This window comes from Artibeus jamaicensis, unplaced genomic scaffold, assembly GCF_021234435.1.
Source record: "Artibeus jamaicensis isolate MK-2021 breed Jamaican fruit bat unplaced genomic scaffold, CSHL_Jam_final scaffold_537, whole genome shotgun sequence".
Classification (NCBI taxonomy): Eukaryota; Metazoa; Chordata; class Mammalia; order Chiroptera; family Phyllostomidae; genus Artibeus; species Artibeus jamaicensis.
In genome coordinates, this window is record NW_026522047.1 from 25,711,563 (window position 1) to 25,735,653 (window position 24,091).

A 24,091-nucleotide genomic window follows, 5' to 3' on the forward strand; every position below is an offset into this window, starting at 1 on the left:
ATTGACTATTTGGGAGAGAGACAGTTCTAGAAGAAAGCTGAAAAGAAAGGCTTTTGTAGGTGTAATGCAGAAAAAATTTTTCCTGTCAATTGTGCTCCTATTTAAGTGACTCTTAAGAAGGATTTTGGTTATATATATGCTCGCAAAGTAAATATGCTTCCTCGAGTAATTTCTTAAACTTTGCGAACAAATTTGTTAAATATTTTTTCCTGATAGGAAAACAAACAAATTTATTCATTTTAACAGTCCCTGAAAAACCCATGAGTAGATCCAGTGCAAAATTATATTAATCTCCTAGAACACAATGATGCATATCAGAAGGTATGCATTTTGATGGAAAACAATGTATTGGATGCTATAAAATTTCATAAATAATCATTTTAATGAAAGATGTTTTAGCCAGCTTCAGAAAGTTAACCTTAATTTTATTTGCCCATTTCTTGGTACAAGTAAGTCCTGATGGCCGTAGGTGAGACATGGGGATAATAGGTGAAAGATGACACTTTTGGGTGGTTGATCAGTTCTGTTGGCTGTTTTGTTTAGTGATCAAATGAAATGGTAGCCCCTCCTTTTTTGCTCTCAAGACCCTCAGGGTCTCAGGGGTTAATAAATCATACACACTAAGAGAATCGCTAAGGGCTATGAAATGCTTCCAGTACACCCCACCTTTCAGAGAACAATTGATATATTAGACATAGCAAACATTGCATAACCTTCAGGATTTTGGCAGTGGATGTGGAAGCTGAGAAGTTTTCACTTTTTTCATTATCAAATGATTTTCATTTTTAACCCTGTGTTCTCCGAATCCATTTAGCTCAACAATATAGTTAAACCATGACAATGGAGACGGAGGGCTCTGCACATTTCGCAGGAACACGTATGAAGTCTGACATATACTATGCAGCACTCTTTTCAAACATTAAGAAAAGATTCTGTTTACAAATGATGATAAGCACCGCAAGCTTTCCCATTTTCTCCTGGTGCTCAAACATGTTTTTTCTCCAGAACAAGTTTCCGCTGCAGCGACTCCCTCTAGCAGTTCCGTGAACCGAGGAAAAGGGAACGAAACACCAAATACATCCTTTCCAGTAAACAAATGGAAAGAGGAGGAGGAAAGTTTGGCCAGGAAGATCGGAAGGATCGGGGAGTCTCTTCGGGGTGACTGAATGGATTCCTGGCGTCCCCGGCCCCTTGCCCACCACCTGCCCAGCCTCTGCTCCCCGGCCCCGCCGCCCCCTCCCCCGCCGCCCGCCTGCCCGAGCTGAGCCCAGCAGCTTTCGGAGCGCACAGACCCGCCAGTCCCAGCGCGGGGAGAGGCTCGAGCCACGCAGGAGGCATTTAGTTTCTTCTGGTCTGGTCGTGAATGGATCGTGAAGTCCAGGGATGCCCTCATTGATCCTAAGCCTGTATTTTGTCCCCCGTTTGCCTCAGCTGACCCCAGCAGAAACCCAGTAAAGGGGGCGCCCGGCACCTTTCCCGGGGTTGATATGCAAAATAGTTACGTCAGCTCTGGGGGCGGGGCAAGCCTGGTTGAGTGGCAGCAGCTCTTGCTTAGGGAGGAGGCGCGAGAATCAGCCTGGTTCAGTGACTGAGACAAACTGGAGGTGAGAGGAGCTGGTGCTGTCCACTGCGCTATCGGTGCTGAACCTGGGACGTGAGCAGACCGGTTGCCCTCCAGGCAACGCCCTCTGTGCCCTGCGGATCCGCTTCAACTAAATCAACTTGACAAAGGAGTGTGGTAGCGGACGTGGGAGAGAGTCCTCTGTTTGCCACCTGGGCGCCCATTCAGGCGTGACTTTGGAGATTTCTATAGTTTCAGATCAAACTATTTTCATCTTTTCCCAGCTAAGAGGATCTTTTTAGTTTTTTTAAATCATTATCTTACTGTGATTTATATTTCCACACGATTTAGGGACCTTTCTGGGAGACTTTTTGACTGTTAAAATAAGGTAAGAAAAAATATTGTTTTAAATTATTACATATGTTGGGGGGAAATGCTGACGGCCATACAAAATTTCAAACCAAGTTATGATTATTTTTATAATTTGAAATGGGACTTTTGGCAATGATTGTGATAATTATTTAAATAATTACCGTCGTCATTATTACAAGAGCATCTATTGGTGATTATTCACTGAATTCTAGAGGGGAAGTTGAGGGCTTTGGGTTTTTTGCTTGTTTTTTTTTTTTGTGAAGTTAATGTCATCGTGTCACATCCTGCTTTATAAATATAAATATTTGTAGACCAACACTTCCAGCATGGTTCAAGGAACAGAAACCATTCAATGCAAGCCCCCAAATATGTTCATAAACTACGTTGAATAAACCAACCAACAAGTTGTTAGAAAACATGCAATTTTAAAGAGAGGTTTGAAGTAATCTCTGATTAATATTATCTCTGGTATGTAAAGCATAGACTACAACATGTAGAGCTCTCAACATTTTGGGAGTGGAGGTGCTAAGGGCAGGAACATTTATACCATGCTGGGTTCATTTGGATGTATTGTTATGCAGTAGATCCAAATAAAACTTGTGAAACTCAGTCTCTGAAAATTCTACACCCCAAGGTCATGTGCATTTCCAAGTTGGGGGCTGTTTGTTCTGCTATTGACTAGTAAATGTCATCCCCTCCCACCTTCTTAGGTTAGAGTTGATGTAAAGGGGAAGCTCTGATTTAATAATACAGTTTTAGCTTGTGTTATAGTCGCTACCGCTGTTGGTAATTGAATGGAACTGGGAAGCGTGGGCTGAGAAAATGTCTCACTATTTCAGCAATGTTTAACCTCTTGCATGCTTAACAGAGAGCTTTTCTCTACTTAGGAGACTTTTCTTTTGAAGCTATGTTCCTTTTGTCAGTTGGCAGTGTGTTTTGAGTGTGTTTGGAGAAAGAATCAGTGCATAAAAACACTGAGTAGTACTTCTCATAGTGAAAAATTATTAAATGATAGAAGTTAGCTGTGCTGTGTATCTCACATTACTGTTCAGACTTTATTTAAGACACTTGGTGGTTTGTTTGATAAATAGAATTTTGAGCTTTCATTTGTCATTTAGTGACATTAGATTAAGTATAAATGATGGATGGAAAAACACGGTGGTTGAGGGTTCCTTTACATTCTATGGGAGAGAGTTCAGGTTGCAGCCAGATGCCCAATAGTAATAGAAATGGGTCAAATATAAGCTATTGCAGAGTTAATGAGTATTGCTCAACTGAGTAGGGGTATGTTTTTCAGCAATTTAAGAGTACAGTGAGTTTAAATGTTTTTTTTTAATGTTCTTAATTATAAAACATTTCTACTCTAGTTGCATTATACTTACAAGAATGAACTTTAACATTACAGTTTATGATTTAAAATAATTCTTCTGGGTGGCGATTTTTCATTTTATATACAACATAGTCCTACATGAGTAGATTGTTAGAAGTGGGTACTGTTGCAAACACTAGGGGTCAGATGCAAATCCTTCTAAGGTTTTCCAATGTTTTACCCTAAATAAGTGTTCTTTGTAGGATTCCTGTCGGTCATGTGATCTTACATTAAATATTGCTAGAAAATTTAGAAGACTAGCCAGGTACAGGAGCAAAATAAGATATATGAAACACTGAGCTATGAAGCTTATACCAAACAGACTTCTGTAAATGTATATAGGATCACTCTTTTCTTCTATACATTTTAATATTTTGTTTTTAAAACTAATTATCTTGGTATATGGAGATGGTGGATTTTGAAACAGAATTATGGCTCCTTTTGATATTAGTTTTATTTTACTTTCTTGTATCAAAACATCAACATATATTTCAATTTTATAACTTACTTGAAAGGCAGTAACATATATAAACACTATAGTCACCCAACTCCATGAGTATCTCATTGACTTCTTTTTGCATAAAGTTTGCCAAGATGTATGTCTTTGTTGAAGTATGGGCGGTTAGCTTGAACTACACATATCTGCAAATCTTTTGGATGAACTTTAATATTATCAGATTTTGATGCTTAAATGCTGAAATCAAAATTTTCTACTGGCAAAAATGAAATCAGCCCAAAGTATATTCAATGAAATTGCAAATTTAAAATATTAGAAGTATTTCTCCTAACACTTTTTAAACATATTTTGCTTTTGTGTCTTAGTTCTGAAGAGGTAAAATTCTTTGACCATAATTAGCCCAGATGTAGCATAGAGGGAAGACTATTTGGATGCAGCATCTGATTCGTACTGCAAATAAATAAAATTTCCATCTTTGAAGACACCTCCAAAAACATTCAAATGAGATGGCCTTTCATTAATTCTTTATGATGCAAAGAAATGAGCATATTTTGTAGTTATAACTTGTCCATGTGAAATTCAAAGAAATGTTCAGTACAATAATGGATGGCCTACTAAAGCACTAATTTGTTTCATTACATAGGCACTGCAAATGTATATAGCATATTTTACTTCAAGATGATGAACTTTTTACAAAGAGTGTAGAAAATTCCTGAAATAATTTGTGATATGACATGTTCAAGTTGTCTTTCTTGTTCCTCAGTCTCTTAAGACACATTGATTTAGACAAAAATGAAATTTAAAATGTTGCTAGACACATATCTTGTTTTTCCTCACAAACAAGGTAACCGTGTGTTTGGTGAGATTTAATATAAAAGTGAACTAATTTGGGTTTTAAGTTATCAAGGCTACATATTGCTTTTTCAATTTAATCTACTTACATGTACAATGGAGGAATACAGAAAGTATTTAGAAGCTTAAATGGGTAAAAAGTTTGAGTGAATTGACTTTTTAAAAGTAACCTTTAAAGTTACATTTAAGAAATTATGCGAGTAACAGTTTATTAAAAAATTTTTTTGAATAATGGCCATTTTTCATGTTTAATCTTCACTCGACAGTGAGGCCAAAGACTCTGAATATGTCCCGATTAGTTTTTCATATTTCTCCCAAATCACCATACTAACTTTAATGTTTTTATTACTCAACATATTACCAAGTTTGAAAGATCCTTGCAAACTAACAGGCTAGAAAAAAAAAAGTACTTCCTCTTGTTGACATCATTGTAACATTCATGTGACCAATTATCCTTCACCAAACAGACTTAATCACTTCTACTGCAACAGCTCCGGTGTCCTTTGGGCATAGTCTGCTTAAGGTGAGCTGCGGTCCTTTGTGGAATATCTCAACTTTCCCATCAAAGAGGTCACCACACAGCAAAACAATTGGCCCTTTTGTGCTTTAATCACCTTGGAATCAAGAAAGTTAATATTATTACAATGGATGAGGTAGTGTTTTTGAAAAGTTCAGAATTCCAGAATTCCAGTGAGCCTTCTAATGGGCTTTCCGAAAGAGAGAGAATTAAACAATAGTATAATCATGAGTGTTTATGTGCATGTGTATAATTTTGTTAAATTCTACTCTACCATAAACATAAAATGAGAATGAAGTAGAACATTTAAGTTCAACAAATGCTGCTTAATTAAAAATAATTTATGTAATAAGCTATAATACAATAAGACTGTTTTAGTGGCAAATGTGTATTCTAATTGTTGCTATTTTATTTAGGCTAGTATGCTTAGGGACACACTAGTTTTTTGGGATGAAGGTATCACTCAGGAGCTCTCTTGATAGTTGGCAAGGGAAGGGAACATTGGAAATGAAAATTTGCCAGGAATAAGAAAGAAAACGGATGTGTGCATAGGAAAGAGTTTATGGCACTACACTGATTCTGAGAAAATGAGAGCTCTGTAAGTTATCTAAAAAAGATACTTCAGGTTTACTTCCTATGTATCTTTGGTAATAAGTCATGTACTTCTAAGAAACAGAGGCCTGGATAGTCCTACACCTAAAACATTTTTATTTCTTGTGGATCAATGTTTTCATGCATAGATGTGATGAAATGTGGAAAGAACAGCTTCACTCTGAACTTTCTTTCTTTAAAACCAAGTGATTAATATTAATTTAATGTGGCTTTTGGTATCAAATTATGTAAATCTCTAAAGCAAATTGGTTGCTTAGTGAGTTCATTTGCATGTCAATACAGAGAATATTTCTCCAACTCATAACTAGTTCATAGGACTGCCAGCAATTCTCAAGCACCATGCAAAAGATTTGAAAATACTTTTGCATTGAGATTCATATTCAAATGACAGTCAAAAGAAAATTACTTTAGTGATATATTTTCTCTGCAAATATCACCAAGATAGCAATTAGACCATACATACTGTAGCAATTAAAACATACAAACCTGAACTATGTTCCCCAAAGATGTTGATGAAATGGAAATAATTTACCTTTCCTGGTTGGATCATTTCCACAAAACACATTAGATAGTGTTTTAATGACCACCAGAGACTTACTTTTTCTAATTTCTAAAAGCCTAAAAGTAAAGGTTGCTCTCATAAAGATATAAATGCCCCCATGCTCTCTATGGTAATATAGCCCTTTTTCTCAAAGCCATAGTAATTGCTGTGACTTTGGTGTCAAACAGACCCTGCTGCCTCATTTAGAATTAAGAAGGTTGTTCTTACTCATCTTTCTAAAGAAAAAGAGCCAGCGACTTACAACTAGTAAACACATTTTCTGTTTCATGATATATTACCTATTATTGATATTTGAGCGTAAGGTCTTTGAGCCTGGATTTGCTCATACATCTTGGAAGAAAAATATCCCATTCAAAATATTAACATATGTACACACATATTTATTTATATTAGGCCATTTTATCTGTATTAAATTGTTTAATATTTATATAATCATTTGCATTTCATAGCATCTTCATTTTAGATGTAAGAAATCAGGAACTCAGATCAAAGCTGTGTACCACTCCAGCCCATGGTCACATGACTAGGAATAGGAGGATTACTCTATTAAACCAATGAATCCCCCTTGAACCTACACTGCATTTTCTAGAACTTCTGAAGTTCTAGAAAGTTAGGTCAAACACTCAGTTTGGTGTGTTGTATTTAGAACACTTTTTTCTGTGATACTCTATTTACTAAATGTGAATGTTCCCAAATCATTTCCTTAATTATTGTTCTATTAAAGTTATTTAATAGCATGTATCCTTTAGTATCCTTAGAATGTGTAATACCTAAGTCTTAAGGAGATTTTCTTGTATATTTAATGTTAGAGAGCTGCTATATTATTTCACCTCATAGACTATTGAAAATATTAGCAGCAAACAATATTTATATTTGTATCTCAGATAGAATATAAAATGATAGAGTGGTTAAGATTTCTTAAGAGTTTAAGGTTCTTATTTCCCTAAAAAATCCTACTGGACCCATAATCAAATATAAATACATCTTGAACTTCAGCCCACTTCAATTAATGAGCAGCTGTGCTATTACCCACTACTCACATTTAAACCTTCAGGCTAATTAGTTGCAAATATTTTAAGTAGTCCATGAGATCATATAAAGCAACCAAAATAAAACTAGTAGTTTTGAAACACAGTTTAAAAGAGGTAATTTCTTGAATGCTTAGGAAACATTAAATCTTTTTTTTTCTTACTCTATTTGAGATTCAAATGGAAGTATTGACCACTAGTTGGTAGTTCTTGTTTTCATAAAGCTTTTGGTCTGAGTAGAAAAGGTGAGCACTGGTGGCCGTAATTATAACACAGCTCCTGGGACATCCACAGAGTTGCATCAGGTTCCCTAGTGAATCCTCATTATCCAAGTTTTGAGTTCTCCTTACTAAATAGGTCCCAAAGGAGATAGAAAAGTTTGATTTGGGAAGAAAGTTTATTGGACTTTTATTAACTTTTTAGTATATTGGCTAGCAATACCCAGTGTTTTGCTTTTGAAATCAGCTTTGGTATAATCATTTTTAATCTTCATCTTTCTGCCCCACTTAGTATACAATTCATTTAACTCACTTTTCCTCATTCTCTGTAGTGCCCCGTAGGAAGTCCATTCACTCCAACAGCTACAATTATTCCCTTTTCAGAGATATCATCCAAATCTATGGCTCTGGCCCAGATTTGAATTCCATTAATATATAAGGCTCTGCTAAACATTTTAATTCTGATTTCACAGTGACAGCACAAACCCCATGAACTCATTTCTCATCCTTCACGTGGTCCCCATCCTAGTTTTTCTGTGTGCCAGTTAATGACACACTCTTTTTCATTTACCTTCATCTAAAAATTTATAGGTATGTTAAACTTATATCATTCTTACTATACTATATGTAGCGAGTCCTCAAATGTTAATGTTTCTCCTTTCTATTTTCTATTCTCCTCCCTTATTAAGTTTGCCTTAACCTAAACTTTCCCATCTCATGGAATTATTTCATATTCTCTACATGAATCCGTATTTCTTGCTTCTTCTGCTGTAATAATAAATGATATGAATGGCAACTAAAATTTTGGTGATTCATAATGTGCCATGAAAGATGTTCAGTATTTATAAACATTATTTCATTTTATATGTGCAACACCTTGTAAGGTAGATATTGGGAAACCAAACTTAAAGAATTATGTTGCCACTGGAGCTGCGACTCAGACCAAGCTTGTCTGAAGCCAGCTGCGTGATCATAATCATTATGCTCTGCTAATACAGACTTCAAACATCTTCTAAATTCCTCTTGATTAAAGTAAGCATTCAAATGTCACTGTGTTCGGATATCATCAGTGGGTCTCTAATTTTTACTATATTAAGTGGAAATTCTCTGCTTGTTTTTAAGATCATTCTAATTGGTTCTACACCCTGCAGATTGATCAGATTGTAATCAATCTGATTTTCAGTTTTCTCATAGGTGCAATGCACATAAGTAAAATAGAGATGGGTCAATATATAAAGTATGATTCCTTCTTTCTATGTAAACACAGTGCCCTGTCTGGGCTGTTGTATTTTCACGAAGCCCAATGTACATTTCACTCCTCTATTTCTAACCAAGTTTTCTCATAGTATAAGATCATATGTACTCATATGAGCTTTTCAGAGTCTATAGATTTGTTGCAACAAATGGCACTGTGGATATCACCAAGATGTGCCCCCTCCTTTTTTTACATGTATACATTTGTTTTCTATTGTTGCATAAAATCAACATAACTTTAGTGACTTAAACATCCATTATCTCATAGTTTCTGTGGTCACAAGTCTGGGTACAGACTAGCCAGGCCTCTACTCGGGGTCTCACATCAAGTTTTCAGCCAGTGCTGGGTTCTTATTTGAGGCTCAAGGTTCTCCAAGATCACTGGCTCTTGGCAGGATGCATTTCTTTACAGCTCAGAATTCATGGAAGGTTGTTACTTCAAGGCTGGATAGTCTTGCTGACTCCTACAGCTTCTGACCACTAGATCTGCATTTAAAGGGCTCATCTCATTGGGTCAGATCCAGTTAGAATATTCTCTCTTTGAATGTACATCAAGTCAACTGATTTGGAACCTTAATTACATCTTAAAACCTCTCCTGTTTGCCATATAACAGAACATAACCTCAAGAGAAATATTACATTACCTTTGTAATATTCTGTTAGTCAAAAGCAAGTTAAAGAGCCTGCCTACACACAAGGTAAGTGTGGGCCACTGAGATTCCTGTTAGAATTCTGCCTACATACCCGGTTCAAGTTCTACTTGAACCTTGAGTTTTTCTTCACTGCCATAGTGCCAATGAGCTCATTTGTCTCTTCCCAGTGTTGATGACCTGAACTATAAAGTGGACAGGCTGGCATTGCTTTTGAATTTTTTAATGTGCCTTAGGCTGTTTTTCCTAATTAATCTTAAACTCTTTTTAAAGGAAAAGGCCTGGGAATTCCTTCCTTGCAGTTTAGAATTTACTCATATATATATATTATTTAATACTTATTGAAGTATATATTTTTTATGCTTGCTTATATAACACAGTGTTTTGTACATGTGAGATCATAATCAGTTTGTACAGTGTTTTGTACATGATTACAGTTTCTAGATTTTAGAGTTGGTTAATCCTCCCTGATTTCACATTTTTGTTTTTGGTCTTGACTAATTACAAACCATACAAAGGGATTTTCTTATCTTATTTCATGCAACAAAAAATCTTTCCATGCAAATGAGGCTTTTATATTTAACATTATGTTAAATAATATAGAAGTTATATAAAAGGTGAAAATGATATTCATGTTTATTATTTAGGAAGGACAAGAAATTTATATTTACTTTGAAAACAACTTCAAATTTTAGAAGATTCATCTTGAAAAGAATGTTACATATATATCAATAATGATTTTGTTCTTGGTCTAAAGATTGATAACTAATTGGAAAATTATTTTACTAACATTAATTCTGAAAACTAAAAACTTCATTACAGTTATATCTTTTTAGTTTAGATACAATTGAGGTCATTTCATTTTGATAAGACCTGAAAAAACTTAACTAGTGTACACATTAAAGTTTTCATTTTAAAAAACAATAATTAAGTTGTTATTATATTTATTATAAAATAGCATATCAATTCAATAAGCATTAATTAAGTACCTTCTGTGCTTCAGGTGTTCTACCAGGTGATGGGGTTGAGTAGAAATGATAGAAACAAAATTCTTCTATACTCTGTGAAAAGACAGACAATAAGCAAACCCAAAAAGGCAAAGATAACATCTGGCATTGATAAGTGTTATGATAAAAAGTAGAACAGGTAAAGAATGACTAAGGAGCAAGAGTGCCATTTAAGATAGTACCTAAGGTAATCTTAGGTACTAATCCTGTCATTCTAAGGGGCCCATCAAGTAGCTTCTGATATGTTAATATGACTTATGGCTATTGTAATGCTGCAATAAACACAGGAATAAAAATATCTTTGATAACCTGCTTTAATATCTTTGGATGAATACTTAGAAAGGGATTGAAGGGTCATATGGTAGTTCTATTTTTAGTTTTCTAAGGAACCTTCATAATATTTTCCATAGTGATTGTACCACTTTACATTTCTACCAACAGAGCACCAGGGTTCCAATTTTTCCACATTCTCACCAATAAATTCTACCTCTCTCTCTCTTTCTCTTTCTCCCTCTTTTGATGCTAGCCATCCTCACTGAAGTTTTGCTTTGCATTTGTTTGATGATTAGTGATGTTGAGCAACTTTTCATACCTGTTGGCCATTTGTATGTGTTGTTTTTGGAGTATTTCTTTTATTCCTGGAAGTCAAATTATTGGCAAAAAATGCAAAGGCTTCCATTATGAAAAACATGGTTAGTCATGATTTTCTCATTAATGAATATTAGCTCCCCTTTTTGTTTGGCACTACAATGTATTCGAAATGTTAAATAGATTAATTTTCATTTTTAAACACTATATAGAGCATGTTGCAACTAAATTCTGAGACTTAAAGTTAATTTCTGAAAATTAGTCTGTATTCTTTGTGTGTTGTACAGTTCATTTGTTCAGACCTTCACATTCTTTTATAGAAACTTAAATGCTCTCAAATCTATGCTCCTTTGAGGCAGGGATCCAGTGAGCTGGTATTTATATCAAATGATCCATTATCCCATACACTGTGGCATTGTTAGGGGGAGAGAAATGCTTAAAATGCCTTTTGGATTTGTGCACATGCTTGAGAAACCACAGTATTTATTAGTTTTTATGTGATTATGTTCTTTTTACAAAAACTGTGACATCATGGGACCATGTAAGGAAGAATTTTAAAAAATGAATGTAATAAAAATACATGCACAACTTTACAAAATAAATGCTATTAGATGCACAGTATCTCAATCCTTTGGCAGCATCCCAAAAGTTAGTGCATTTACAGAAAAGTAAGGCTTGAAAGAACCTACACAATTTGTGTCAATGCTTTGCCTGAATTATTTGGTGAGATTTCTCCTGAAACCGTAATTAACTGAGCTAAAAATAAATTAAAGGGTGAAAGGGAAATTTTTCTAAAAAATGCTTTGCATGTTAAGTCTACATATTTACAATTCATGACAACAAAGATTTCCAATAAATACCTTCTATGACTGTTTATTTCATTTTATGTTTTTTGGCGTGTCCTATTTCTGTGTCCTGAGGTCTGAGGAAGGTGGAAGGCTTTCGTCGAGTTTGTTTCCCTGTCTTTGCCCAAATAGTACAACTCAATTGACAGTGTCTGGAGTAGAACTATAATGCCCCGGCTGTGAACACTACTATCAACGCTAGCACTCAGCTGGACATCTCATTAATTATATGTTGTTTTGGGCATCTAGGGTAGGTGAACAACGGTCTAAAACTCAGTAAAGAAAGCTCAAGAGGGCATTAAAGATATGCTGATACCAGTCTCCTAATTCACTATGCTTTTCCTCAAAGTAGTCTTCTTCATGTATAGAGAATAAAGATTTTTTAAGTGAAAAATAATTTTTTTAAGTTCTGAAATCCATGACTATTTAAATAGTTGAAAAAGCATCACCATTTCACTTTAAATTGCTGTATCTTATTTATTACAGAAGGCAAATGGGTTTGATGTATAAATTGTTCAAACACTATGAAGACTCCACTCTGTGATACTGGGCCTTTTACTGCATCAGTTTTTAGATCTTAGTGCAGGATTCTTGATATAGAAAAGAGAATGTGAAAAGTAGGTGCCTCGTATGCAAGAGACTTACATAAAACATCATCAGGCTTAAATGAAATCTGTGATGGTCGTAACAATGTCAGACCATACCCTAAAATGTTACTGGTTAGTTTAAATACATTGGACTTAAACACAGGTTTTCGTGTTTAAGCCACCCCAGCAGCTGCAGTAGTGTCCTTCCAAATGTTTAAAATCTAGCACAACATTAAGGACACGTTTCCTCAGAAACCAATGTTTTTGTTAGCGACTTCATACTAAGAGCCGTGTCTAATATTTATAAATCTTATTTGAAAGTGGCAAGTATCTCAGGTTATTTTTATTGGTATTTTGCTTCATGATTTGCCAGTCTTGTTGAAAATATATAATGTGTTAATTTAAACACTTTTCCAATTAAAATTTTTATTTTTTAATGTATCAGATTATCAAACATAGCCTAAGGATTCAGATGAAAACTTACTATGCTGTAAGAATGAGGTATTAAGAAATAGCATTCTTGAAAAGGAATAAAACTTTTATTACTAATAACTTCTTAACATTCTTTGAGTGTGATAGTGTTATTTACTCCTGATTTAAATGAAATGAATAGGTTTTTTCCTTGCATAAAGACATTTTCAGATTTTATACTTATTTTCTATTGTTTGGCACATGATTTTTATATGAATGCTGTGAGATCTACAAACTTTTGCAAAGTACATTTGAAATCCATTCAAAGTTTTTATTATTATTATGAAATTTCCCAGAAATTAATTGCTTAGTAAGATCCTTGGATTGTTCTTAAGAGCACAGATAGCTATTATGGTGTTATTTCTATAATTAATACATCAATCCACAAAGGCTAATAATGTTTGAGATATTTGATCATAGTGTTATATGTTTTGATTTTGTTAATTTAACAGTGAAAATTGCACTTTCCAGGTTTTCATTTACATTTGCTTATTAGTGAATGTGATGTTTTAATAAATTTCTTAGAGGTAATTCTGTTATAAATTTTCTTTGTAAGTCCTTTGACCATTAATCTAAGAGAACCTTACCTTAACTGTTTTATATGATCAATAAAAATTAGATTCTATGAAACAGAAGTAGTTGTTTATTAAGCAGTTATTGGGCTTTTATTTAACTAAAACTTTAGAAAAGCTTTTAAGGTAGAACCAAGGCTGAGCCTAAGGGTTCTGGGGAAGGTGAAAGATGACATTGTCTCAGACAGGCAGAGTCATGTCAGGTCTTCCAAACGCAGAGGTCCCAATACTACATATCTGTGTCTTTAATACCCTGTGATTTTAGCGTCCTATTTTCCATGCAAGTTTTTTAAAATTCTACAGTCTTCAGTAAAAATACATTATGCCTAGTACGTTTTTCTAGAAAGCACTTAACTTTCTCAAGTCTATTAGCATTTCTTCAAAGTGACTCATCTCTTGAGTATTTAGGATTCTAAACAAAGTTCTATTATTCCAAAGCAATCTGATTATTCATTATTTTAATTAAGATATTCTAGCTTGTTAGCTAAAGATATAAGCAATGTAAATTACAACATTCCCTAATTTATAAAGGATATATAAGTAATTTTATTAATGCAATGTTGTCTCTTTGTTTTCCATTCACGTCTTTCTAGTGAATGGGCAAATATCTGAACTTCTCTTTCTGGCATTTTCCAAATATTTTATCCTAGAAACAGATGTTAAACTGAACATAATATTGAAACTGATTTAGAAATGAAGTAGAATCATGATGTAGCATATTTTGCTAGGAACAAAATATTGTTTAAAATCTTATTTTTCTAATATATATTTAGATGTCTGCATATCTATAACAATGTAAATGTGAATATCTATACAGGCTGAATGAATCAACATTGACTTTTCAGGGGCAGAAATCTTTACTATCATCTAAGCCGAAAACAAGAACTAAAGTGAAGCTATTTTAGTTGAGATTAGACTCAACTGTGTATGGGTCTTGTTGCAATGACTCCACACTTCCAGATTTTTATGTATTATCCTGAGCAGATACATTTAGACACTTCATTTGGGGGTTTGTCATCATAAAAACCTTTGAAAACAAAACTCCATTTATGAGCCTCATAACTGTGATTACATGGTGAATGATACAAACAGAAGCCTTTGGTTTTGACTTTGCAATGTTTTTCCTCACACATACTCACACATAAAATATATAACGTCAAGCATTGTTTTGCTTGTTTTGTTTTTTCACGTGTATTCTTTTAAGGTTGAGTACTAAATGTATACTTCTAAGTTCACTTCTTGTAATCATTATAGCACCTAAAATTCATTTCAAATAAGATAAGTTGTATTAATTTGTAAACTGGCTTGGTAGATTAATCCTTTTGGAAATGCAAGTTAATTATTCTTGAATCAGAAAACCAAAGTATGATAATAAATCACATGCACTTCAAGAAGTTTTATATAATTTTTCAGCTACATTGTAGAAAATTTTTGCATGTTTGCAGTAGACACATTTATTTTGGGGGAAGAGTAAAACTACATATATGATCATTTATTATTGATAGTAAATAAGTTTAATTATGTTTACCTTGAAATATGCAATATTCTATTTTAATAATGTATGCTATAAAGCCACTTAAACTTTTGAATTTACTGGCACTGTCATATTTATTAATATATAGGTAAGTAAATTTTCAATATAGTATTATGTTGATATATTTAAAGTTGAAGATTCACTAGAATCATGTACATATTAAATATAATGGATGAAAATTCAATAAAGTCCAAGTTCAAGACATAAAAGGAATTTAGGATGACAATAATTATCAAACAAAAAAAGTCATGTATTTTTCACTTTATTTTTAATTGGGTCAAAGATTTTAATGATAGGCTAAAATATACAAATAGCACATTTTACTCAATTTATTTATAATTGTGCTTGAATATTTTTTAATGATAGATTTTTAAATGATGGTTATGGATATTAGAGAAAAGAATTGGTTTTTTGATCCCTTTTGAGTTGATTTATGTGTATGAAGATAAACCGTAGTCTAGTTTTATTCTTTTGCATGTGGCTTTCCAATTTTCCTGCAATTTATTGAAGAGGTTTTATTTTTCCATTGAATGATTTTGGCTCTTTTGTCAAAAAAGTATTTGCCCATGTACATGTGGGTTTATATCTGGGCTCTCAATCCTATTCCATTGGTCTGTGCGTTTGTTTTCCTGCTAATACTATGCTGTTTTGATGATTGCTGCTTTGTATTACAATTTGAAGTTAGGGAGTGCTTGTTAGGAAGTGCAATATCTTCAGCCTAATTCTTTTCTTCTCAGGATTGCTTTGGCTATTCTAGGTCTTTCGTGGTTCCATGAAAATCTGATTTTTAAAAATCTATTGCTTTATAAAATTCCATTGGGACTTTGATGGGGATTATATTAAATCTGTATATTTCTTTGGGCAAAATGTTCATTTTAAACTATGTTGATTCTTCCAGTTTGTGACAATGGAATATCTTTCCACTTCATTTTTGTCTTTTTAAATCTTTTTTAATAATGAAGTGTAGTTTTCAGTGGGTAGGACCTTCACATACTTTGTTAAGTTTATTCCTAGGTATTTTATTCTTTTTGTTACAACTGCAAAAGGATTTTTTTCAGTCCTTTTTCTGAAATTTCTTTGTGGTACATAAATACAGTGGAATACTACTCAGACAAATGAGAAGATGAAGTACTGCCATTTGTGTCAATGTGGATAGATGTTGAGAATATCGTGCTAAGTGAAATAAGTCAGACAGAAAATGTTAAGAACCATAAGATTTCACTCATAGTGGAATATAAAACTGAACATAACAAATGAATAAGCAAGAAAAAACCTTATACATGCAGACAAATGTGGTGGTTACCAGAGAAAGAGAGGTGAGGGGGTAGTAAAGGGTAAAGAGCGTCCAATACATGGTGGTAATAGAAGGTGTGACTTTGAATGGTGGGCATAAATGGTGCCTATCACATGGTGTATAATAGAATTGTACACTTAAACCTATATAATTTTATTGACCAATGTCCCTCCAATAAATGTAATTAAAATAAAAAAGAATTGGGCTATTGCTGTGGAATAGTCTAACTTGTTCACAGTCATCTAATATGGAAACTTCTGATAGCCTCAATGTTAAAATATTTATTTATTATTTTTAAGTTTAAAATCGTATTTAATATTGGCCAGCCACCTACCAGTTCTCAGTAACACAGATTATGATTTATGTAATGAAGGTGGGTCAGTTAGCCAGGTATAAACGCCTGTCATTTACTTATGTAGTCTATATAGTTAGAACATTAAGTTTGTAGATACAAATTAATAACAAATAGACAAACTAAGTAAACAATGCAAAAAATAAAAAGTGTTTCTAAAATACCTGTTCATACTGAGAGAGGATAGTGAATAGATCTCAAGTAGAATATTAATTTAAATGGTATAAAAATATGAATCCAATTTGAATTTTTCAATCTATTTTGAATTTTCTCACAGCAATGGAGTGAATGTGTAATTCTGTACTACCAAAAAATCTTACAGCTTATATTATAGGACACACTTAGAAAACCTGGCATCAAAGAGCTATTTTAAATTTCAAATTCATTATTTGCCTGAAATGTTTCTTGATGTTGGATTTGATTGGCATTATTTGAAAAGCAGTATTTCTATGTTAAGCAAGAAACTGTGACCTAAAAAGAAATAGATAAATTTAAAAGCTAATTTCCAAATTAGGTTACTTAAAACTTTTTTAAAAGGTAAAATTAGCGAACAAGTGACTCACAGTTAAAAATCTACCTATAGAAACAAGATGACTAAATGTCATGTGATGTCCTCATTGAGTTCTTGGGGAAGATAAAAGCTCATTTGATAAAAATAAGGAGTTTACATTAAAGTATGAACTTTACTTAATAATAATAATAATGCATTGGTATTGGTTTATTTATTTATTTATTTTTTAAAGATTTTATTTATTTACCTTTAGAGGGGAAGGGAGGGAGAGAGGGAGAGAAACATCAATATATGGTTGCCTTTCGTGAGTCCCCTGCTGGGAACTGGCCTGCAGGGAACCTGCCTGCAACCCTGGCATGTGCCCTGACTGGGAATCGAACCGAGATTGTCTGGTTCGCAGGCCCGTGCTCAATCCGCTGAGCTACACCAGCCAGGGCTCGGTATTGGTTTATTAATTGTGACAAATATATTATGCCAATGTACAATGTTTACAAATAGGATACTAGTTATTGGTTATGTGGTTACTGCTTCGCCTATGTATATATAATATCTTTGCAACTTTTCTGTAAATCTAAAACTTACAAAATATAAAAATTTTTTAAATGAGTGAAATAAAGAATATGTGATGATAAGGCTACTTTAACTACAGACATTGCAATTTATTTTTTTGATGATCAGTAATTTTATGCTATCAGGAAATCTTAGATTTGCATAAACTTTTTCAATCCTCTTTGTAAGGCACATAGACATTATGACAGAGTATTAATATTAAAGAATTTACCCTACAAAGTTTTTTTATTTTATCCTGCATTTTAATAGATTCACCATGAAGCTTCACATTTCATTAAAGAGGAGCTATTCTTTATAGATAGGTAAGTAGATAGATAGGTAGTGACATTGAGACATATAGAGATAGAGATATAAGTAGATACGTCATTGATATGTAAATACCTGAAGTCAAGTGTTAGAAAGAAAATAACATCAAAACTGAATGAGTTAAGGTCTTGGCTTCTAAGAAATATTAATATTTCCTTCATTGTTTTACTATATAAATAAGAAATTGCCATAATTAGATATCTTTTAATAATAAAAGAACATCAAAATCTTAATTACCCTTGTGTAATTGTGAAAATTTTTAACTTATCTTTTTCTATGTTAACATATAAACTATTTTAAGGTATGTTCATAGGACTTTACTGCAAAAATATCACACTTTAAAAAATGTTCCAAAGTCTTGGAAAACTTAATATAGTTTCACCACCAGCCTTGGAAGGTCATAACATGCATTAAGATATTACAACCTTCATAGTACTAAAAGGCCTGAACTGTGGTAGAAATTATTTCACACAAGTTTTTTTTATTCTTTTTGCCATGTGTGCACACAGAAATATTGCACTGACTTCTCCTCCTATTTACTATTTACTATTCTCCTCCTATTTACTATTCAGATCTAGCTTCACATTCTAAAATCAACACTTTTATAAGCATTTTTATAAAAAGATTCCAAACAAAAATAAAATTTTAAAAATTCATTGAATAAACCATATTACCATAAATGTGTATATCAGATTTTCTTTTTTTTCTGTATTGGCTTGATGTAATATTCATTTGCTTTTCCTTATTAATCATTATATTTGTCTAATCAAATTCTCAAAACAACCATGCTATTCTTGATGTTTACAGCCTAATCTTGAGGAAGCAAACTTTGAATTGTGTCTCCAGAGCTGACAAGGTTGTTTAAAATTTAAGTTGAGTTTGATTCCACAGTCATCACACACTCTGAGTGATTACATGCAACATAGCATATTCTGACATGCTCGATTGTAATGAATGGAATACAGCTTAAATAGTAACCTAGAAATAAATTTCCATTTGGAATAATAGCCTTGTGGGAGAAGAGTTCAAATTAAATCTTTTTAGTGCATTAAAAAGCAAATAAAAGAAGGCAATCCAATTGGGTTGCACCGATAATAGAGCATATAACACAAATGGAAATTCCTCCCAAATAATTAAGTTATAGTTATATAAATCACTGATGTGTGCATTTGAATTTTCTTCCTTTCATGCATGCCTGAAAGTTCATTAACTTTGGATCACATCAGAGCATGTTTTGTTTATCTCCTGCAGACCAGTCACTAGGAAAGTCCCTTCTCCCACTGAGACCAGTGAAGGCCCTTCGCCACCACTCCTCACTGTAGTCATGATACTCTAGCTAAAGCTGTTACCTCTGCCAGCAGGTTTTGTTTTAGACATAATTATGGAAGCCCTGAAATTGGGGCATCACCCTGGGGTATGGGAAAAATTCAACGTCTTGAATTTTTCCAGTGAATAATTTTGACTCTAAAATATACGGTATTGTGAGACCAGTAATGTTCATACTCCAGTCGTCTAAGTTTGAGAGAAAACAAAAAGAAAACTTTAGGGAGAAGTCTGCTTAGAAACTCTGTATAATTATGCTTCTCCAGGTGTATGTGTGGTAGAAGATGTAATAGACATAAGATATAGTAAGATATAGTGTCACTTTACCTACTGGGATCTGAGATTCTAAACTGTGATTTTTTTAAATTGTAAGTAATGACTTAAAAACCCTGGTACTCAAAAAAATGTATGGTTTGTAACAGTTATGGAGGCCAGTGAACTACTGCAGTTAAAAGAAAAAAATGGAAAGAAATTAATGTGCTTTGAACATTTAAATAAGTAATGATATCAATTGCATATACATTTGGCAAGGAGCATTAACAATGATGCTGACCACTCAACATATGTAAGATTGTCTTTGGTACAAATACTATTCTTGAAAAACTGTCAGATTTAAATGGTATAGAAGATACTGGCAAATGATAATGTGAATTCATAATTAAAATTTTAAAATAAAATCTGTAACAAATTTAATTTAAATTTGGAAGGCATATATAAAAACTTAATATAAATCAAACTACAATCAATAGCCTTCAAGTGATATTTTTGCACTACTGTAATTAAATATCTTATACAAGAAACAAAATGACCAAACTAAATGTAAGTTGCAGATTACTTATGAAAAGTAGGTGTTGCCACCATTGATATCTGTGTTTTTTTTGGCAGAATATATCTTACTTTAATAATTTTAAAAACAACTGTTGACATTATATTTGAGACTTTGGATAATGATAACAGAAATATTTTTAAAATGAAGTAGTTGATTTTCTCATTAAAAAATCAGCAAACTAAGTTATAATTATATGAGAGCCAAATGTGTGTCAAATTAGATGTTAAAAATCCATTGTCTTATTTAATTTATACAACAGCCTTAGAAGGAATGATTGCACAGGTGAAGCTTAAATAGAGAGAGTTTAAATAATTTGACTAAAGTCATGTTTATAATAATCAACAAAAGTCAAAATAAAGTTCATGCAGTTGTGCATGCATATCATTGAGAACACTTGTTCTTTCCTCTTCTACTTTTGAAAAAACCTTGGAAAATATCAGTTGCTATATCACATTTTTTCTTAGCTTCTCAAGGACATTGCTCCCAGGGTTCTCTCCTCCCTTTCTGCCTCATCAATTTGTTCAGCTCTGCTAGATTATTGTCATCAGCATAAAAACATGTTGCTGTTTTTCCCATCTGTAAACTCAATAAAGAAGCAAAATGCTTTTAACTATGATTATCCTTTAGCTATCATTGCATTTCTACCCTTTGCTTTATGGAAAATTCCTTGAAAGGAAATCTCTGCTGAACTCTCAAATTTCTCTCTTCAGATCTATCTTCTCTTAAATCCACTTGACCAGTCCCTGAAATCTAGTCCTATTGCTCTCAGTCCTGTCCATCACTGAACATGTTGCTCAGTTTTTAGTTCTCAGTGTGCTGAAACCGTTAAATGATTTCCTATAGTTTTTCATCTCACCCTTCAAACATTTTCTTTACTTGCCCATTTCCCTACCTAGTCCTTCTTTGGGGATCTCTCAAAGTCTTCGCTCCTTTTTCTCTTATATGCAATTTAAAAAAATCTTACCAAGTTCAAAGAAACTCACTGAGATTTTGGTTGGAATTGCACTGATTCTTTCTGTAGCTCAGTTTGAGGAATATTGATACCTTTATCATAGAGAGTTCTCTTCTCCAAAATATAGACAATTCATCATTTATTTAATGTTGTTTAATGTTTCCAATAAAATGTCTTAGCTTATTCTATAGGGACTTTTATGTATTTTTAACTGACACTCTACATGTTAATTTTGCAAAACACACATTTTCTAACCGAATGTTGTGACCTAAAGGATTGTGATTACATGTTGCATGTCAATTTTTTCTTGTAGATTAGCAACCTGTATTCATTCTAATAACAAAAATGCATTTGGAACTTTCTATAGAGACAATTACATCATTAAATACAAAGTTTTGCCTAAACTTTCCAATTATAGACTTAATTTTATTATTTTTTTAACTGCACTGACTAGGACTCCAGTATAGTTCTAAATAGAATGATAACATCAAGCCTTTTTTGGGGGGCTGGTGTGTCATCTGGATTATTTCAGTATGTATGATATTCCTAATATTTTTTAATTTTTAAAATAGATGTCCTATTTTATTTTTAAAAATATTTATTTATTTATTTATCTTTAGAAGGGAAGGGAAGGAGAGAGAAAGAGAAACATCAATGTATGGTTGCCTCTCATGTGTCACCTGCTGGGAACTGGCCTGCAACCCAAGCATGTGCCCTGACTGGGAATTGAACTGTGATCCTCTGGTTCGCAGGCCTGTGCTCAATCCACTGAGCTACACCAGCCAGGGCTAATAGATGTCCTATTTTAGATTAAGTAGTTCTATTCTTAGTATGCTAAATGTTTTTATCATATGTTATCTTCAAATTAACCAGGAGAGTTATAGGTGCATGCTGCTGTATTTCCACTACTATCCTTTAATGTGTAAATGTGCTGTTACAATAAACACTAATCAAATTAATTAATATAATTACTTAATTGAATACTCTAAAGTATTCTTTTCATTACACTGTGGATGCTCAAAAAGATGCTTCATATTTAGATTAGAGCTGGATTGTTGAACTACATATGTTACCTAGTATATTTTAAGAGAGAAGGCTTACGTTATATTTAGTTATACAATATTATATCTACCATGTTTGTATGCATATGTATTTAGTATATACTATATAATAAATCATGTATTATATTATATATATAAATATTTATTTCTAAAATATATAAAATTAACACATATTATATAAGCAAATATTTACTTAGATATTAAATAGTATATATAAATATTTATTTCTAATATATGTTAAATACACAAAGGTATTTTTTACAATTCCTGCCCTCATAATGGTGCTGCTTGACTATCAGAGGCTTAAGTAAACTTTGGAAAGTTTGCGTCAGGTCTTTTCTCTGCTTCCCTCCAGCCCTCTGAGTGCTCACTGAAACAGAGAATCATCTTTTTTTACCATTACACTGTGGCCATCGACACCTGTTTCAGACATCCCTTTTTAAAAAAAATGAATTATTTTATTGTTGTTCAGTTACAGTTGTCTGCACTTACCCCCACCACTCCTTAATTCCTAGCTCTGCTTTTTGTCCTTCCTGAGAATGTGTGTGGATGAATTTTACTTGTTAACAAGTACATTAATGTATGATGTTTGCTATTTTATTATTTTACTTTTGTACCGTAATATACTAATCTTAATATAGTTAAAATTAGCAACAGCTCTAGAGAACAGAAGCAATAGTTTTTCCTTTTAGTTGTGAAACCATGTTGAACCTTCCCAAAATGTTTTTTGTGCAAATTGATTTTCTTAAATTTTTGAATAATGTCAATGCTCATTGCCAAAGGAAGACAACTCAATTTATTTATTGTCTAATAAACATTTATTATTACAAGGTCTGAACTAGTAATTGGAGGAAAAATGGCAAAAAAACACAGCTCTCTTCAAAGAGATTTGAATGTAGTAAGCTGATACATTTCAGATGTGGTTCCATATGTTAGAGATGAGGTATATGTGCCTGTGATGTGTGGCTAGTACCTATTGTATTTCTCAGTGTCTCACTGAGATTCCTTGCCCCTAAAAAGAAGGTACTTTCTCACTATGATTTTTGTTAATAATTCTCCATACCCTAACAACCTGATAGATGATTAGACAGTCTTCAGACTTTAATTAGTGGACTTTGCTACATAGGATGTGAACCAGACAATGCCTTAAAAAGATGTAGAATTTATGAACAATTAAATATGCATGGTGAAATTTGAGGGCACATATTATAATTATTCATTATATTGAAAATATCCACCAGCTTTTATTAACTTTTTGCTTGAGGAATTGCCATAACTATTGATTCATTCCCAACATAGTACAATAGCTGAGAAAAATGTAATGTATAATTTAAATGTTTGCTTCATGGTTCTGTTCATAATACTACAATTTAAAAATACTGTTTTACTTTGTACTCACTATATGCAACTAGGTTGTCTGCATAATTTATTACATCCTATTTCAAAGTTTAATCACAAGACTGTTTAACCCTTAAAATGTTCTTTGAAAAAATGGGAATTACTTTTGGTGCAATTTAGAAATTCTGCATACCATATCTTCCTTTTTGTGTTTCCAATACACATTATTATATTGAAGTCTCTGAAAAATCTTTTATAAAATTATTTTTATCCCAGCTTTTCTAAATTTTATTTTACCATCTAAGCCTATTTTTTTCTGTATAAATCCAACTAATGTATCACTAGTGTTCTGTGGAATGTAGATAATTTTGTAGTAATACTGTAAATTGGATTAACTTTCTTGTGATATCTAAATGACTATATTCACAGGCTGGATTTTCTGGTATAGAGTTACAGTTTATTTGGTTCATTGATTCAGTCTACTGCTTTAGAGTCCTGT

At 32.8% G+C, this 24,091-nt stretch overlaps 1 protein-coding gene across 4 annotated transcripts in view; it reads left to right on the forward strand.

Annotated features, from left to right (window-relative positions):
* The first annotated feature begins 1,571 nt into the window (after window positions 1-1,571).
* FSTL5 (follistatin like 5) overlaps window positions 1,572-24,091 on the forward strand; it is a 542,536-nt gene continuing 520,016 nt past the window's right edge. For all 4 annotated transcript variants that reach the window (XM_053658143.1, XM_053658145.1, XM_053658144.1 and 1 more), the window contains exon 1: window positions 1,572-1,949. The gene's annotated coding sequence lies outside the window, so the exon portion shown is untranslated. The remainder of the gene's footprint in view (window positions 1,950-24,091) is intronic.